Below are 18861 nucleotides of genomic sequence, written 5' to 3'. Positions count from 1 at the left end.
AGGAAGAGGAGGCAATTAAAGAATGTACTCAGCCAGCTTTAATTAAAAAAAAACAACAAAAAAACCCTGGGACTTTCCTGGTGGTCCGGTGGTTAAGACTCCATGTTTCCAGTGCAGGGGGAATGGGTTCCATCCTTGGTCAGGGAACTAAGATTCCGAATGCTGTGTGAGTTGGCCAAAACAAACAAACAAAAAAAAAGTAGATTAAAGAAAAAAAAAAACATATGTAGGGCAGTGTAGGGAATAAGAAACAAGAACAGTGGAATGACAAAAAAGAGAAACCAAAAAATTTTCTAAGCCTGTGATGTGGACAGTATTCCTGTGTAGGCAGAACAATGCTTAACTTGGCATCTTCCACTCTTCAAACCCACACATTTCAGGGTTTGACGATAAACCTGAGACATCTCGTCCACACCCCACTTTACAGTTAAGAAAAGCAGAACCCAGAAGTACTGGGATCTTCCCAAGGTCACACAAGTAGAGGATGGGCGAGGGGAAACCAGGTAGACAGCACGAAGTCCACTTTGCTTTCCTTCTACCTCCTCACATCGCTGGGGAGCTTACAGGACGAGCGGATCGGCAGTCAGGTGAGGAGGACCATGAGCCACAGAGGGTAAGCTTTTCCTGAGTGAAGAGTCTGAGAAAATCAAATACTCTAGGACGCTTCGTTCGGCAGGACCGCGCCGTCCCCTGGCAGCAGTCCTGATCGTACAGAAGGGGGCGACGGTGTAGCAGGACCGAGACCGGGGGAACCCGAGGGCGGCGACGCTGGGCGGAGGGGGACGCGGTGACGAGCGAGGACCCTGAGGAGGGGCGCGAAGGTGGCGGTGGGACCACGAGGGAACTCACGCTGCTGTGACTCAATTGCTCTCAGGGTGTTTACTGATAAAACACTCGCTGGCAGGGGCTGCAAACAACCCACATCATCACTCTTCGGGCCGCGACAGCTTACCTACAGCCTCACAGTAACGGTGCGCGCCTCAGACTAGGAAACCTGCCAGCGCTTCGGCACCACAAACTGGGGCGCCCGACGCGGGGCCGCCTGCCACCCGCGAGGACAGGGGAGGCCGCCGAGGTGAACCGCGGACAGGCCGCCGGCGGGGTCTCCGGGCGGTGCGGGTAGTCCGAGGGCCTCGGGGCGGGAAACTCACCTGCCTCCGGAGACCTGGGCACCGGCGGCGCGGCACCAGTCCACCGAGGCGGTAGTGGTTGCCCACTGTCAGCGCCGCACCGCCTCCTACGGCAAGCGGAAGGAGACAGACGCCGAGCGCGCCGCGCGGGGAGTGTGTGCGCGTGTGCACCCGCGCCCGCCATCCCCCAGCCCACCGGCCCCTTGGAAGGCCGCCCGAGGTCCGCGCGCGGCCGAGTCGCCCTCCCAGGAGGCTGCGGGACGGCGAGCGGGCGCGGCCGGGCAGGGGCGGGGCTCGCGCTGACGTCGGCCCGGGGCGGGGCTGAGGACTCGCGCAGGGGGCGGGGCGCGGTGACGTCGGGCGCCCGGGCCGAGCTGTGGCGGCGGCGGTAGTGGCGGCGGCGGCGCCCGGGCTGGCAGCGGCATCGGCAGCCCAGAGGAGGGTGAGACGGCCGCGGTGGCGGCAGCTCGGGATCGGGCGGCGCCTGGAGCTTCCCGCCTGTCGCTGGCGCCAGGGCCCTCGGCTCTCCTGCTCCCGCTCCTCCCCACGGCCCTGGCTGGGTCCGGGCAGCGCGCCCCCGGGGAGGGCGGAGCCGTAGGTGAGGCGCGGGGACCCCTCCCCCTCCGCGCCCTGCCGGGGGGATGGGACGTCCGGGAGGGCGGCCCCACCCAGCCCACCGGCGGGTGTCCCTGGAGCGGCTTGGGGGGCGGCGACGGCGGGGACCAGTGGGGGCTGCGGGAGGCCGGCTTCAGAGGCGTGATGTTGCGGGCGAGGTGGGGACGTGCACGCCTCGGGGAGCCCCGGGAGGCTGGGGTGCGGTCGGGTCGGTCTGGGGTTTGGGTACCGATATGCAGCGTTGAAAGAGACAAGGATTCTGGACTCTCCTGTGAAGTAGTAAGATGGGAGATGGAGGGTTGGCTTCCAGAAAGGAGATGAGCTGTGGATGTTGCCTTTGAGGCAGTTGGAGAAGCTATTGCACTAGGTCTCACGTTTCTACTTAGGGCTTGTTTTTTTTTTTTTCCCCCCTTTTGGCGGGGTGGGGGTCGAGGAGGGAAGCGACTCCCTCAGCTTTTGGCTCAGGGTGGGGAAATTGTGGAGCGTGGACGGGTTTGGAGTTTTACACCCTTGAAGGGGAGCCGAGATCTTGGGTTAGACAACTTCATTCTGGCAGCAACATTAGGTAATAGGTCCCCTTACACTTAATTTCTAAAAGGCGTTATCTTCCAGTCTTTTATTTATTTATTTTGGTGCCTATACGATCTGTATACCTCATCTTCAAGTTTTATCCTGGCCCCTTAAGAGAAGGCCCGAGGATCAGGTGGTTCCTTTGGAAGTCACGTTTCTGAGGAGTAGTTGCAGGTGGTTGTGGTTGACTGCTTTGGATGGATGAAATGAACAATTTGCACATTCCTATTGGCTCTAATTAAATGAAACATACTTAAATGTTTTAAAGCATGACTGTCTTTTGCAACTCAGTTTTTAATAGATCTTGACAGTTAGCTGTTTTGTGTTTGATAATTATTGGAGATTTCTGAAGTTTCTCAGTTGCATGTCTTTATTAAGACACTTAAAGTGGAATATAATTTTTTGGTAGGTCCCTACATTTTAGAGAAACATTCTTAAAGTCAGGTGCTCTTGAAATGTTTTTGGGAGCATGTGTCTGTAACTGCATAGGGAGATGTTCTAAGAGTAAAGGTTCTTCACAGGAGTGTTTCACAACTTAGCACATTAAATCAAAATCTCCTTTTCTGGATTCCTGCTCCCCATCAGATTACAGAACTCCCTGGCCTTACCTGTCAGTTAATATCATTTAAGCTATTTCTTGCTCGGAAAACAGGCCCTGAGATGGACATGTATTATGTAATAGATGGAAGTAGGCATGACTCTCAATAATTCATTTATGGAGGAAGAGAAACAGTCATGAAATGGAATTTAAGCAGTGACTTTCCCAAGGCTTATTCAATTTATTTGGGAACATAGCCAGAGAAGTGCTTTCCTGTAACCCAAGAGAGAAATATACAGGGTGAGTGTCAGTGGTTGCCTTTTTTAACATGTCTACTTAATGAGCAGACTATTATCCTCCAGCAAATACTTCTGCTTGAAGAAACTTATAGGAAACAGATGATATAATAGCTATTAAGTGAAAATAGGTGTGGTCCAATTTGTAGTTATAAACAAAAGATTTAATTAACTATTCAGACAAGTCAGACTGTAAGTTGATATAATAATGGTTTTGATACTGGATTAGTCACTTGGAAAGATTAAAATTCACATATCTGGTTTTGGCTTTCATATTATACTTTGACTTAATTGAGTATATATGAGGACAGATGTGAACTGAGATACCAGGTGAAACTGTGTATTTTGCTAAAATGATATTTCCATGGCTGACAGTGGGATGTGGTTCTCCTTATTGCAATGCAGTCATATAATTTGGGAAAAGTATAGGGTGATCTATTTCTCTTTAGGATTTCTTATGCCTGAGAAAACCGGTATGTTTTATTTTTAAGAAGTGTCATTTACTAGTCATTACCGTGATATCTTTGTTGAGTCTACTGGGGTATTCCCCCGCCCTTTTTTTAAATTACTAAGGTCAGATAAATATGTCAGTCTATTAGGTCAACTTTAATACTGAAACGAAAAGTGAAGATTCTTAAAGCAACAACTGTTCTTTTTCTATGCTACATTTATGCTTTTAGAGACAGTATAAGAACTATTAAATGTGTTTTGCACATACTATGACAAAAATGTTGATGGAGAAAGATGAGGGAGTGAAGTATTTTGGCTAATCAAATAACAAACAGTGTATTGATTATGGAGTTTCAGACATAAAATGTAATAAAGTAAATTAAGCGTAAAGGTTATGTGTAATACAGTTTATTTCTATGACTTGCTTTTTCAAAATGTGAGCCTTTGGGGTGCTGGCTCATTCATTTATTCATTCAACAGTTATTTTTTGAGTATGGTCTGGGTACATTTTTTAGCCATTGAGAATATAGTAGTGAACAACACTGACTAACATTCTCACCTTCATAGAACTTACCTTCTGGATACCTTCTGGGGAAATGAAGAGGAACTCAGCAAAGGAGATTAATAAGAGGCCATTGAGGTAGAAGGAAAACCAGGAGAGTGTGATGTACTGGAAATGAAGGAAAGGAAGTTTTCAAGGAGGAGGGAATGATCAACTATGTCATTGTTTAAAGATGTGTCAGACTGTTGGGCAGGAAAGAATTCTGCCTGATGTCTAATATCAGAGAGATGACTAAATGCTTTTTAGTGTGAGATGGAGGCAAATGGAAGAATCAGTTTTTTACTTCCTTGGATTGATTTAAAATAAATAAATGTATAAATCTATATATTTAAATTATATATCGTTTTATGATTTATATGTGGTAAATCATATATAAATATGTTTTATATTTAAAATAAAATCATATATATATATTTTAAAAATATATATTTCATACTTTATTCTTTTCAGAACAAAATATGCAGCCTGGGAGTTTATACTTGTACTAAGGCGAGGGCTTCCCTTGTGGCTCAGCTGGTAAAGAACCTGCCTGCAATGTGGGAGACCTGAGTTCTATCCCTGGGTTGGGAAGATCCCCTGGAGAAGGGCAAGGCTACCCACTCCAGTATTCTGGCCTGGAGAGTTTCATGGACTGTATAGTTCATGGGGTCACAGAGAGTCGGACACGACTGAGCAACCTTCACTTCGAGGAGAGGTATGACGTTATTGTTATTGATCATTTATACACTTATTTTTTTAAACACATGTATCAAATCAGAAGTTATAAAAATACACAGGGAAAAAAATAAGTCTCTTCTCCATTCAGTTGTTACTGAAGGCAGACACTGTTTTCAGTTTCTTGTTTTTCCTAACCAGTGAAATTTTGTGCATTAGTATGGCATTAAACTATTTTAAAATTGCATAAAAATAACAAGTATTTTATTCTCTAGATATTTTTTTCACAGACTTAATATTTGTTTTTATAATTGCAGTCTTAACTACCCACAGACTTTTTTTTTTTTTTAATAATGGCTTTATTGAGGGATAATCCACATACCATACAATTCACCCATTAAAGTGTACAGTTTAAGTTTTTTTGGGGGGGGGGTACATTCATCACCACGATCAGTTTTAGAACATTTTCATCCTCTCCAAAAGAAGTCCCAAACCCATCAGCGGTCATTCCCTGACATTTGGTTTTTAAGTATTGTTTTGCACAGTACGTGGGAAAAATGTTTGTGAATTACTTTATTTCCAGTTAAATGGCAGTGAAGCCATTTAGTGTTTACTGTTAATATTCTCTTTTTTAAAAGCAATTTTTTACTGTTTACTTGGTTGTGAGTCTTTTAGTTGTGGCAGATGGGATCTGGTTCCCTGAACAGGGATGGAACCTCAGCAAGGAGTTCCGTTGTAGTTGGGAAAAGAGGACAAGTTAACAGGCTCTTGTGGTCTGCTATGTTAAGTGTTTGGGTAGATGGCAGACAGGGTTGTACATCAGCTTATAGGATGGATCCCTAATAGGACTGTAGGAAGATCTAAGATGAGATCTCTTAAGGACAAGCACGATTTGGCTAGATGAAAAGGATGCACGATGAGGAAACCACGTGTGCAGGACCCAAAGGCAAGAATGCGATAAGGCAGGTGAGTGATATGAAGATGGTTTGACCTGGCTGGAATGTTGAGTGGTGTGGGTGTCACTTCTCCTTTCTGTGAAAAGGTGTGCTGTCTTAAAAAAGCAAAATAATTACAGTATTAATTTGCTTAAAAACTGTGGATTGCTGTCACTTCTTAGCTATAGAACTTTGGGTGAGTTACTTTATTGTCTAAAACTCAGTTAATCTTCTATCTGTAGGATGAGCATAGGAGTCCTATCCGATGTGATTATTGTGAAGAATAAATGAGATAGTGCTCATAAAGCGTGGAATATAGTGAGTACTCTCAATCCAGCTGCCCTGATCATGACATTGGGGTGGTGGTTTTGATATTGTGACAATGATCCTGAAAAATGGAATTCGTTATGATATTCTGGAGCCTCAAAGAGTGCTCGGGAGACTGGAAAATGACCTGTCATTTAATTTTTTTTTTTTCTTCTGGGAAGAAGGAAGTGACTACCCAAAACTTGAGTCCAGCACTGTTCAGCGGAACTTTGTGTGATAATAGGAATGTTCCCTGATTCACCATCAAATACAGTAGCCACTAGTCACACCGTGCCTTTCTTTTTTAAAGATTATTTGATGTGGACCATTTTTAAAGTCTTCATTGAATTTGTTACAACGTTGCTTCTGTTTTTTATGTTTTGGTTTTTTGGCCCTGAGGCACCTGGGATCTTAGTTTCCCCAACAGGAATAGAACCTGTATCCTCTGTATTGGAGGGCGAAGTCTTAACCACCGAACCACCAGGAAAGTCCCCTCATGGGCCTTTTGAACACTTGAAGTGTGGCTAGTGTGACTGACAGGCTGTATTGTTAATTATATTGCAATTAATTTAAATAGCTACTGTGACTATTGGCCACTATACTGGTCAACTCAGATATACACTTAAAGGCTGCGGACTCTCGTATTGAATTGTGGCAGTATTATAGAGCCGATAATTTTTAAAAGTTAAAAAGTAGTTTTAGAAGCCTCACCAGGGGGTGGATTACAGCATGGGTTTACTAGGTCACATCAGAAAATAACGTTGTAGTTCCCTAGAATTGACATGGCTCCTAGACAGATGAAGGAAATGTAGTAGTTGTAACGTGTCTAGATTTCAGCTAGATCTTTTCGTGTTGTCTTTGTGGGAAATATGAAAAATTATGTTGTAGATTTCATGGGAATAGGGACTATCTGTCACATGTTCTCTTCTGAGCAAATAATAGATGCTTACTAAATATTTGATGACTGAATGGATAATGGTACAATTAAGTGAAGTCACAACTGGTCACAAATGGCCCTCCCCAGAGAATAGAGAGTTGCTCACTGAAGATAATGGATTAGGGGAGCTGGTGTTAGATGGACACCTCATCCGTGTGTGTAGCGTTGGAATGACCCAGGAGCAGTGGCACAGGAGGTAGTGCCCATGAGAACCAGTGGCCCGCCTGCCCTCACTGAGCGTGGAGCATGTCCAGGTCATCACTCGCTGCTGGTGAAGAGGCGGGGGTGGAAGAGACTGTGTTGCTGAGTAGCATGGACGTCACACTCACAGGATTTTTATACGAGGGTTCAGAAATAGTGGTCTGGAGGTGGTCGTGGGAGAAAAGAGGGTACCAGCCTCGTTTCCCAGTAGCGGGCATGGCATGTGAGCGTCTTCACAGCCTCCACTTGAGGGGACTGCGTGGGAAGAGCATCCTGGAAGAGCCAGTTCTCCGTGAAGGCAGAGGTACTGAGCAACTTTAAAGTTCTTTGGTAATAGACTGAAGTTCCTTGCGAGTATATTTCCCCACCCGAGTGGCTTCTTTTTTTTTTTTTTTTCAATCATCACGTAAACTTTAAAAGAAGCCTCTCTCATCTTAACAGACTCTTCAGCTCATACTTTCTCTGTCTCTTGCTTTAAGCTGACTTTTGCTCTTTACTTTACAGCCAGACTTTGTTGAGAGAGTTGTCTGCATTTGCTTTATGTTTCCATTTCTTCACCTGCAGTTTTTCTTCTCTATTTCTGTCTGGCTTCTGTCTCCACAGTTTCACTGAAACTGTGTTGCTTGGATTACCAATGTCTTTCTTTAAATGCCCTGGCTGTTTTCCTATCCATTTATTTAATCTCTTAGCAGCCATGTTAACAGTCCTTTGGTATGCAATAAATTACGCCCAAACTTAACTTAAAACAACAAACGTTTGCTGTTTCATACTTTCTTTGGGTCAGGCATCTGGGTTTCGTGTGTCTGATTCAGGGTCACTCAGGAGGCTGCAATCAGATGTTGACTAGGACTGGTTATCTCAGCGCTCCACTTGGGGGAGGGTCTGCTTCCACCTCAGTTGCGTCACTGTTGGCTGGCCTGAGGTCCTTGCTGGCTGTTTGATGGAGTCTCTGTGTAATGTCACTCTAGCAACATGGTACCAGTCTCTCCTTGATTGAGGGGTCTGTGGAGGAAGAGGGAGGTACTAGTCCTTCTTTTTGTAACCTAACCTGGGAAGTGACATTGTATCACTTCTTCAGTATCCTGTTCACTGGAAGGGAGTCCTAGGTCCAGCACAGGCAAGCAACCATTACACAATAGCAAGAAACAAAGGTAGATGTCATTCAGAGCCATTTTCAGGATTACCTACTACATCCGTCTTTGACACAGTCGACTTCTGTGTAGTCTTCTTCTGTGTAGTCGTTCTCTGGTAGAACGCTCACTTTTCTCAGGGTCTTTAGATCACACTTCTGTTTTCCTTTCTGGTTCTCTGGGCTCTCTGTCCAGTCATCTTTGTTGAACCTTTTCTCACAGTCATTAAATGAATTTCTCTGGGTGATCTCATCACCTATTCGTTTCTCATCGCTGTGCTGAGTATTCGTTGCTCTCTTCAGCTTTACCTCTCTCTTGTGTCAAAGAGCTGCTGTTGTCCAGTGTTTCCACTCGAATGGCCCTTATACTCAGCAGATCCAAAACTAAACATGTGTGATTCCTGCTCTTCTCTGGGATTCCTTCATTTGTTAAATGACACTACCAGAAATATGTGTAGTGTTAGTTACCTTGTGGCATGTGGGATCTTAGTTCCCCAACCAGGGATTGAACCCACATCCCCTGCATCAGAAGGTGGATTCTTAACCACTGGACCGCCAGTAAGTGTAAGTAAGTGTTAGTCACTCAGTCGTGTCTGAATCTTCACGACCACGTGGATTGTAGCCCGTCAGGCTCCTCCGTTCCATGGAATTCTCCAGGCAAGAATACTGGAGTGGGTTGCCATGCCCTCCTCCAGGGGATATTCCTGACCTGGGGATCAAACCAACATCTCCTGCATTGCAGGCAGATTGTTTACTGTCTGAGCTACCAGGGAAGCCTCTACTGGATTGCCAGGGAAGCCCCTAACAGTGTCTTTTGAGGAACAAGATTCTTAATTTTAGTGTAATCCAGTTAGTGTTTATGTGGTTAGTGCTTTTTTTTAAAAAAAAAAAAAATTCTTTTTTGATGTGGATCATTTTTAAATTCTTTATTGAATTTGTTACAATGTCATTTCTATTTTATGTTTTGGTTTTCTGGCCACAAGGCATGTGGGATCGTAGCTCCCCAACCAGAGATTGAACCTGCACCCTCTGCACTGGAAGCAAAGTCTTAACCACTGGACCGCCAGGGAAACTCCTGGTTAGTGCTTTTCCTGTGTAAGAAATCTTTCCCTACCGCATGGTCCTGAAGTTACTCTTTTGTTATTGTCTTGGAAGTGTTATACCTTTGATTTTTGCATATGCTTCAAGGTTTATTTTGTTTTTCCAATATGGTTCCTGATATTCTCAGCATCATCTATTGACAGTTCCTTCCTTTTTCAACTGCATTGTAATAATTCGAGGCTCTGTTCCGTTCCTCTCGTTTCTCTGTCTTGGTCCAGTGCCAGACTTGGTTACTGTAGTTTTATAGTAAGTCTTCATGCCTGTTAAAGTGTTCCCACCTTGTTTTTTCCCAAGCATGTCTTGACAGTCATTGTCAGTGACTATCATGGTCAGTGATCAGGAATGGTATCAACATAGGGACAGATGTAGGCATCAGTGGAAATGAGTAGAGAGTCCAAGTATAGACACCTATTTGTAGTTAATTAATTTTCACCAAAGATGGGCGGGTAATTCGGTGGAGGAAAGGATAGTCTTTTTTTTGTTGTTGTTGTTATCTATTTTTTTTTAAACATTGGAGTATAGTTGTGGTGTTTTCCGCTGTTCAGCCAAGTGAGTCACATCTACGATGGGCTTTGTCAGTCATGTTAGTCTAGAGTTTGACCTTGGGGCAATGGCAGGACTTTGGGGACTTTTGAATAAAGGAAATAACAAACTTTATTTACATTTTACAAAGAGTGGGTGGGAGGAAGCTAAGTGAAGAGGCCGATTAAGAGGGGCTGGGCCTTAATCTTGTTAAAGTCTGAAACAGAAAGTAGTGACAGTGAGGATAGAGAAGCATCTGGAATTGAAAGCTTTAAAGAACACAGGACCAGCTGAGTGTGTGTGTATGTACGTGTACGTACATGTACTTTTGTGGGAGAAAGGGCAGTTGGTGGGGAGGGAGGAAACAGGTGACGCCCAGACTTTTGGATGGAGCAGATAGGTTAGCAGCAGTGCTGTCTTAACACAGTAGTCAGTATATATGGGTATTTACATTTAAACTGATTTAAAAGAATTAAGATTTGAAGTTTAGTTCTTCAGTCACACTAGCTATATCTCATGTGGCCAGTAGCTAAACGGGAGTCATGATATCTGTATCAGACAGTACAGATAGAGAATATTCTCCTTGTCACAGAAAGGTCTGCTGCATAATTCTGGTCGGCAATTTTTGTTAGCAACTAGCTCTTCCCCCAGAGGAAAGTCAAAATAATAGGTGGTGTTCTCCAGTCTCCGAAGAGCTCTGGCTCCAGAGTAACCTAAGGGATTCTGTGAGTCAGACACAATTACCACCACCACCACCATCCAGTCATTGCCAGATACACAACACTTTCATGATCAGATAAGGTACTGTTGGACAGCGCTGAGCCAGAGGGATGGTGATGCCATTCGGTGGGCGGTTGACGACTGCAGTGGCGCAGCAGGAACCTCTGGGAAGACTGCTGACCAGTAGACTATTGTGTGAGCCACTTATGTGATTAAAATTTGAGTAGTCACATTACAGAGTTAAAAAATAATGGTTAGAGTTCATAATCTTATAATGTATTTTATTTAACCTAGTACATCCAAAATGCCATTTTCAACATGTTGAAATATGAAACATGTCACATTTAAAATGGGCAACATCACATTATTTCTTCATACTGAGTATTTAAAATCAATTGCATACTTTTACAGCATAAATTAATTCAGATGCTGTGATTTATCAGAAATACTTGATCTGTACTTACTTAAAGTTCATAACATCTACAGTTGGAAAAGTAGATTCACATGCCCAGCTCATTCCAAACATGCTTAAAAGTTTTCCAGTAATTATCAGCTTTTTAAATTTAACTTTTAATTAACAATGAAATAACAGTGCAGTTCCTCAGTCTCACTAGCTCTTTTCAAGTAAACAGCCATGAGTGGCTAGTGGCCGCTATATTGGACAGTGCAACTCTGGAACAACCAGTGGCATTCACTTGACAGTTGGAAATTCAGGTCTGTAGCTCAGAAGAGAGGTGCAGGGGCAGACAGGTGGATGGTAGGGACTGTGAGGAATGTGGAAATGAAAAAAACAAGCTTGATTCTGGACAAACCAATATTAAGTTCTCTGTGTTAGTTGCTCAGACGTGTCCAACTCTGCAACTGCATGGACTGTAGCCTGCCAGGCTTCTCCATCCATGGGATTTTGCAGGTAAGAATCCTAGAGTGGGTTGCCATTTCCTTCTCTAGGGGATCTTCCCGACCCAGGGATCGAACCCAGGGCTCCTGCGTTGCAGGCAGACTCTTTACCATCTGAGCTGCCAGGGAAGCCCTAGTTCTTGGTTCAGTTCAGTTCAGTCACTCAGTCGTGTCTGACTTTTTGCGACCCCATGAATCGCAGCACGCCAGGCCTCCCTGTCCATCACCATCTCCCGGAGTTCACTCAGACTCACGTCCATTGAGTCCGTGATGCCATCCAGCCATCTCATCCTCTGTCGTCCCCTTCTCCTCCTGCCCCCAATCCCTCCCAGCATCAGAGTCTTTTCCAATGAGTCAACTCTTTGCATAAGGTGGCCAAAGTACTGGAGTTTCAGCTTTAGCATCAGTCCTTCCAAAGAAATCCCAGGGCTGATCTCCTTCAGATTGGACTGGTTGGATCTCCTTGCAGTCCAAGGGACTCTCAAGAGTCTTCTCCAACACCACAGTTCAAAAGCATCAATTCTTCGGCGCTCAGCCTTCTTCACAGTCCAACTCTCACATCCATACGTGACCACAGGAAAAACCATAGCCTTGACTAGACGGACCTTAGTTGGCAAAGTAATGTCTCTGCTTTTGAATATGCTGTCTAGGTTTGTCATAGCTTTTCTTCCAGTGAGTAAGCGTCTTTTAATTTCATGGCTGCAGTCACATCTGCAGTGATTTTGGAGCCCCCCAAAATAAAGTCTGACACTGTTTCCACTGTTTCCCCATCTATTTGCCATGAAGTGATGGGACCAGATGCCATGATCTTCATTTTCTGAATGTTGAGCTTTAAGCCAACCTTTTCTCTCTCCTCTTTCACTTTCATCAAGAGGCTTTTTAGTTCCTCTTCCCTTTCTGCCATAAGGGTGGTGTCATCTGCATATCTGAGGTTATTGATATTTCTCCCGGCAATCTTGATTCCAGCTTGTGTTTCTTCCAGTCCAGTGGTGCTCCCTTAAAAAAAAAAAAAATCTGTGAGTCTGTGTGTGAGAGTTAGGCAGTCGATGAGTGTGCAGCATATTGCAGTGGTTGAGTCTGGTGTGTCATCTTGGGCAACTCACTAAGCTTTTCTGAGCCTTAGTCCTCGTCTAGAAATGGGATGATACAGTCTCTGCCTACAAGGTTTCCTGGGAGTGTTAAGGGAGTCTTCATGGCAGGTGTTAACCATGTATAGTGCTGCGTCTCCTCACTTCTTAGTCGACGTTTCTTGTGGAGTGTGACCATGTGCTCAGTCGTGTCTGACTCTGCGACCCCCATGGACTGTAGCCCGTTAGGCTGCTCTGTTTAATACTTTATTCTTTATCAGTTTGAAACTTTATCCTTTTTTTAGGGAAAACAATGTATTTTAATTATGCACATTGTTATGAGCTGAATCCCAATTTCTGAAGCTTTAAATTGTGAAGAAAAGTATATCTTAAACTAAAGGAAATATTATTCACATGGTTGAATGCTTATTATGGTCTACACTCTATGTTAAACGCTTTGTATGATGCTGTGAAAGGTTTTTTTTTTTCCCTAATGTGCGATATAACATGATATTTCTTTTGTAAAGTTTCACCTAAGTAGAGTTTGTAATAGAAAATCTATTTTAATTCTGGAACTTTGAAATGAATCATGGTCTCATTCTTTTTCTTAGGTATTCCAGGAGCCACTGTATTCTGCTTGAATCTCTTTGGATATTTTAAAAATTATGATTTCATTGTATTCTGGGCTAAATCTATAGAGTCTTTAATTCAACATTTGGGTATAAACATGTAAAAAATTATGATGAAAAAATCCCCATGTAATTCATGGTATTCAGAGAAGCATGGTAACCAAGAGGAGAAAAATGGACTCTACTAGGTCAAATAGGAAGGAACAGTGATTTTTTTTAGTGGCTCTGCAGATTATTTCTCCAGGTCTGTCTCTCAGCTCCCAGCTTGCCCATTATATCTGGCACTGCACTGCTTCTCAAGTGTGTTGGATAAAATGACAAACATTTTTACAATACCCCTGTGTGCTGCAGACCTAGTGTGTGCTGGACAATCTAGCTGTCTTTTTCATATCATGTGCTGTGTATTCCCTTACATCTGATGTTAGGCATCTTGTGTCTGTGTTGTAAATAATGAAAAATTTTAATGATGCATTTCGGACCAGCAGATAGGTTTGCTGATACATGCCAACCGCATTTTGTGGTGGCAGCTGGAAGTGCTGTACGGGATGGGTTTTTGAGCCCAGGTCCCAAAGGAAGAAATGCTCACCCTAAATGACAGTGGCCTTTCCCTTTTGTTTCTGTTTAAATATTTTGAACATTTTTTCCTTTTAAAAAAGCCCTATATGCCCATTTGGAAAAATTTGACAACTGTTAGGAAGAAAGCTAACAGATGTCCTCCCATTCTTTGTGATGAGCTTATCTGTATACAGTTGACCCTTGAACCAACAGGGGTGGATATGAGGGGATCTGACCCTCCCTACAGTCGAAAATCTGTGTATAACTTAGAGCTGGTCCTCTGTAACAGAGGTTGCTCTGAGTCCACAGATTCAGCCACCTGTGTATTGTGTAATACTGTAGGATTTACTGTTGGAAAAAACATCCACGTATAATTTGACGTATGAGGTTCAAACCTGTTGAGTTCATGGATAAACTGTATTTGCAAAATGGAGAGTATATGTGAAAATGTAGGTCCACTTTCATTTACTGTAATATAAACATTTTTCATATCAGACATTGATTATGAATGTGTTTTGTAGATGGAATGTAATCATAAAGATTTCACTTAAACATTTCCCAATTGAACAAGTACTAATAAAGCTGGTATATCATAATGTAGTGGTTTTTTCTACATTTTGGATCATTTAAGTAGATAGGGTTTCCTGGTTTTGAAATTACTGGATCAAAAGATGAATGTTTTTAAGACGGTTAACCATTTTCAAACTTACTGCTTCCCAAATGCTCTTATTTTTTTGAGGATGAAAGCAAACACTTAGAATACAAATACTTTTTATTATTTTAAAGAAGAAAATAAAACATTGGGTTCTTACAGTTTTTCACCTAAACTTTTAAATTTATGAAATGTTTCTTTTCAGACATGCAAAAAAAATTGAGTTGTCTAATAAATACCTGTGTGCTCACCACCTAGTTTAATATATAATTATATAGTTAAAAACTTTGTGCTTAGTTCTCCCTGGCTATAAATGTGTTTTTACCAACAAGGATGTGACTGTTTAACGTTATCCCATAACACAGGTCTATATCCAAGACCTTTTGGGCCAGAATTCAGAATTTCTTAGGTTTCAGAAAGGTGATCGGCTTCGTCTACTATGTATTATCTAACTTTCCAAGCAAGGTCTGGGGGCACCCTCCAGTTCCTTCATCAAACACAGTAGTATTTTGATATCAGTTCAGGTATGATTTTTGTCATGAAATTATTTACGGAACTTGATGGTTTTCGGAATTGAGAGGCATGGTCGTGAACATGTGTGTCTCTCCAGTATGCTTGTTCAGTGTGATCGGTCTGGTAGCATTTGTTGAACGGAAATGGAAGGTAACTATTTTAGGATTTGTAGTTATCAAACAGCATTGAGGACTGGAGTCACTGGGGAAGGCTACACAACCTAGAATTTGGCTCTTTTGAACTAAGTGAGTAGCTCAGGTCGCTCACTTAAGTAGAGAACAACCATGATTAATAACATTGTGTTTACTCCAAGTATCTGCTTGATAAGATACTTGTCATGGTGAGAGCTTTGATAGACATTACAATTAGCTTAACTGATTGATAAGAATTTTTAAAAGCTACCATTAAGTTGATCGTAACTGAGTCACTCAACCTTCTCACCGTTCCATAAAAAAGAGCGAAGTGACACCTGTGACGGGTGTGGTGATGGCGCTGTTAGCAAAGGTCCTGTCTTCCTGTCGGCGTGTCATCGCAGCATGCCCCAGCCTCGCAGATCTGTAATTTTTGGTCTCCAGGAGGATCAGATCAAGATCATACAGCCTGATGTCTGGTGTTAGCAGAACTGTTAGGCCCCATGCCGGGGGTGGAAGCTGAGACATCTGTGCTTCTTTAACTTGTGGGGCTGTCTTTAACCTCTTACTCATCACAGAGACCTTGTCAGCTTAGGGCCCAGCCCATTAATTACCATATTATAGTGTTGAATGATTGAGGGCCTTATTGAAGCCCTTAGTTGTGGTGAGACTGTGAGTAAAAGTAATACATGCTCTCTGTTAAAACAATTGAAAAAGAAAAAGAGGCATGTGTACAGGGAAAGAGTGGCTCTATTTGACCTTTGAGAAATAGCTCCTTGCCATCCAAATCATTGCTGTGTATGTGCGAACATACATGTCTCCTTTTGTCTGCTGTTGGGATCGTATTGTACAATTCTTCTGTAACATGCTCCCTCCCCCCCACTTCACAGTACATCATAGATGTCTTTATAGAAATTGTCAAATATAGAGATTTACTTATATATTATATATATATATATATATATTTTTTTTTCCCAACAGCAGTATTTTATAGTGTGGCGATAGGATAATTTATCTAACTAGTCTCCTGGTGGTGGAAATTTAAGTTCTCTCTTTTTGCTGGTACAAAATAATACAGTAATTGAACATCATTGCACTTATATCCTTAAACTTGTGAAATATGTTTTGCAGAGAATAACTTTAAAAGCAAGACTTCTAGGTCAGAGAGTATGCACATTTAAAATTCAATAGATTCCACCAAATTGTACTTGAATTGGATTTTAAAACTTTGGCCTATTGTTAGTCTTTTAATAGAGGGCTTAATATAGCAGCACATTTCTTGTCCCTAGTGACATTTTTAACCCTTGAACAAAATGAACAGAATCTTAAAAGTTGTGGAGGAGGAATAAATTAGTTTGGGATTAACATACACACTACTATATATAAAAGAGATAATCAACAAGGACCAACTGTATAGCCCAGGAACTCAATATTTTGTAATAACCTGGAAGGGAAAAGAATCTGAAAAACAGTGTGTGTGTGTGTGTGTGTGTGTAACTGAATCACTGTGCTGTACATGTGAAACTAACAATACTGTTAATCAACTATACATCATTTTAAAAAATGTTGAAATACAGCCTTTTAAAATACTCTACTCATTTTCTGATAGTTGATGCTACTTAGTAATAGTGTAACTCATCACAGCAGGCTGGACTAGTAATTTTGAGATGTCGGTCAGATTCCATACGTAAAGCTTTAGCCAACGGCCGGGTGTTTTCTAGTTCCCCTTATAAATGCCTGCTAGCACATGTGTGTCAGCCTCTCCAGCTGTCATTAACTGGAAGTAGGTTACTGTGTTGTGTTAGAGGGTTTTCTGCCCTCCTTTGATTTATGAGTACTTGGTGCTCCTCTGGGGACTCAGAATGTGGAGCTCTGTTACCATCCTTTAATCTGCAAGGAGAGGGTGAGGGCGGCTGTGATGCCCGCACTGTTTGCAGGAAGAGTGAGCATGGAAGGCTAGCACACAACCGTCGTGTGTGTGTTTTACTCTTAGGCCCCTGGTTGGACTCCAGGATTCTCAGTGGGTATGTATTTGTATGTGGGCTGAAGCTGGGCTTGGGGGTTGGGTGTTCTTTCTCAGCATGTATATAGATTTTTGAACCAATGCTTTTCTTGTAGGGAGCAGCGATCCTGAAATTTTCCAGTATTCTTCTCTTTATGGTTTTCCTGACCTAGATGACAAGCTTCATGGTATGAATATATAGTAGTAGCCACGTCTGAACTCCGTTTTGTTGCTGCTGTTTTAAGAACTCACAGAAATATAGTAGTGACTATGAGAAATAGGATTTAAAGTGTTAAGAAAAACCTTAGATGACAGAGAATCGGCCTCTTCTACCTTCCATGTTTTGCTTTGTCTCAGCAGCATTTATTCCCCTTAATCCTTTTGGGGTATCAGAGTGGATTATTCTCACTATCACTGCTTCTTTATGGCCATCTATATATTCTGGTTAAGGGAGAGAAAAAGCACTTTTCTTCTTAGCAGTTAAGATGGATGTTTTTTAGAAGGAACTGTACGAAAGAGCTAAGGGAGAAAAACTCAAATCCTGCCCCCCATGTGTAGAAGGGTTTTTAGAATAGAAATGAATTGTTAAAAGCAATAAAATTTGTAAAAGTTTTATAATTACAGAAGCAGGATACCACATTTTTTATTCTGATTTAAGCTTTAGTTGCCGTTTGCTTGATTGAGAGATCTCATAAGATACGAAGACCCAGCATAGCCCCCAAATAAATAAATAAAAAGTGACTTCATTGTTTTAAAAATTCAGTTCATTCTTTCAGAGCTTGATGTTTGTGATTTTCAGGGCATAATATGAGAGGACAAAAATACATCACAGTGCACATAGAGAAGGTTGTCAGTTTATGGAATTTGGTTAAAATTAAAAATGAAATTTGTTAATATGAAGGAAATGATAAGTTTTCTTTACAGTTGTCTTAATTGCTTTTACTTGCCGTTTGCATAAACTCATTTCAAGATTACCACTACCTCTTGAATGTATAAGAACCATGTTAATGAATTTTACTAGAATTTAGGTTAACCTGTGGAGTTAGCAGACACTTTTGCTTACTTGTTTTAGGCACGGCAGTGGGTTTTGGAGATAAGACACTCCTTTGCCTATAAGGAAAGTAGTTAATTAACTAAAACATAGTAAATAAAAAAAAAAAAATAAAAAAAAAAAACATAGTAAATGTATTATTTTAAAAACCTTTGGTACTTTAAGAGGGGCACCTAAATTAAACAGGGGTTTAAGGGTTTGTATAGGATTGTGATTATTAAGCTTAGTTTGGAAGAATGAGTTGTAAGAAGGTAGTTGATGGGGAAGAACCAGCTCATGGAAACAAAAGAGAGGATGGTATTTCAGGAAATCGCAGGTATTTGAGAATGGTTGTCACACGGTAACGGTGAGTGGTTAAGAAGTGACCCATCTTAAGAGAGGCAGGCAGGGCCCAGATCCTGAAATGTTTTGTCTGCGGTGCCAAGGAGTTTAGATTCTTATTTTGGGATGTCATCACAGGAAGTATGTAGGTGTGTGTGATTATGTCATATTTAAATTTTAGAGCAGTGGTTCCTAGTTGTTTTTTTTTGTTCCAGCATCTGTTTGCACTCTTATAAATTATGCAGACTCTAAATAGCTTTTTTTATGTGGGCTGTATCCATTACTGTTTACCATATTAGACAGTAAAACTGAGAAAATTTAAAAACATAGGACTACACATTCCATTAGCCATCATGTAGCCTCTGGAAAACACTACT

General features: G+C 42.1%; 1 protein-coding gene and 1 long non-coding RNA gene across 5 annotated transcripts in view; one reads left to right on the top strand and one right to left on the bottom strand.

Moving 5' to 3' along the window:
• Positions 1 to 408: 408 nt before the first annotated feature.
• On the bottom strand, positions 409 to 1378 carry LOC120857847. The gene is made up of 2 exons (XR_005719754.1): positions 1152 to 1378; positions 409 to 637 (listed from the first exon to the last, which is right to left on the bottom strand). It is a non-coding gene; the product is annotated as an uncharacterized LOC120857847 (long non-coding RNA).
• A 91-nt stretch (positions 1379 to 1469) lies between these two features.
• The window catches only part of ERC1 (ELKS/RAB6-interacting/CAST family member 1), a 273734-nt gene continuing 256342 nt past the window's right edge, over positions 1470 to 18861 (top strand). For 3 of the 4 annotated variants that reach the window (XR_005719752.1, XR_005719751.1, XM_040233666.1), the window contains exon 1: positions 1470 to 1572. The gene's annotated coding sequence lies outside the window, so the exon portion shown is untranslated. The remainder of the gene's footprint in view (positions 1573 to 18861) is intronic. The other variant, XR_005719753.1, reaches the window with a different exon arrangement.

Source organism: Oryx dammah, unplaced genomic scaffold (assembly GCF_014754425.2).
Source record: "Oryx dammah isolate SB20612 unplaced genomic scaffold, SCBI_Odam_1.1 HiC_scaffold_29, whole genome shotgun sequence".
NCBI lineage: Eukaryota > Metazoa > Chordata > Mammalia > Artiodactyla > Bovidae > Oryx > Oryx dammah.
This window is presented reverse-complemented; position numbering and strand designations above follow the sequence as displayed.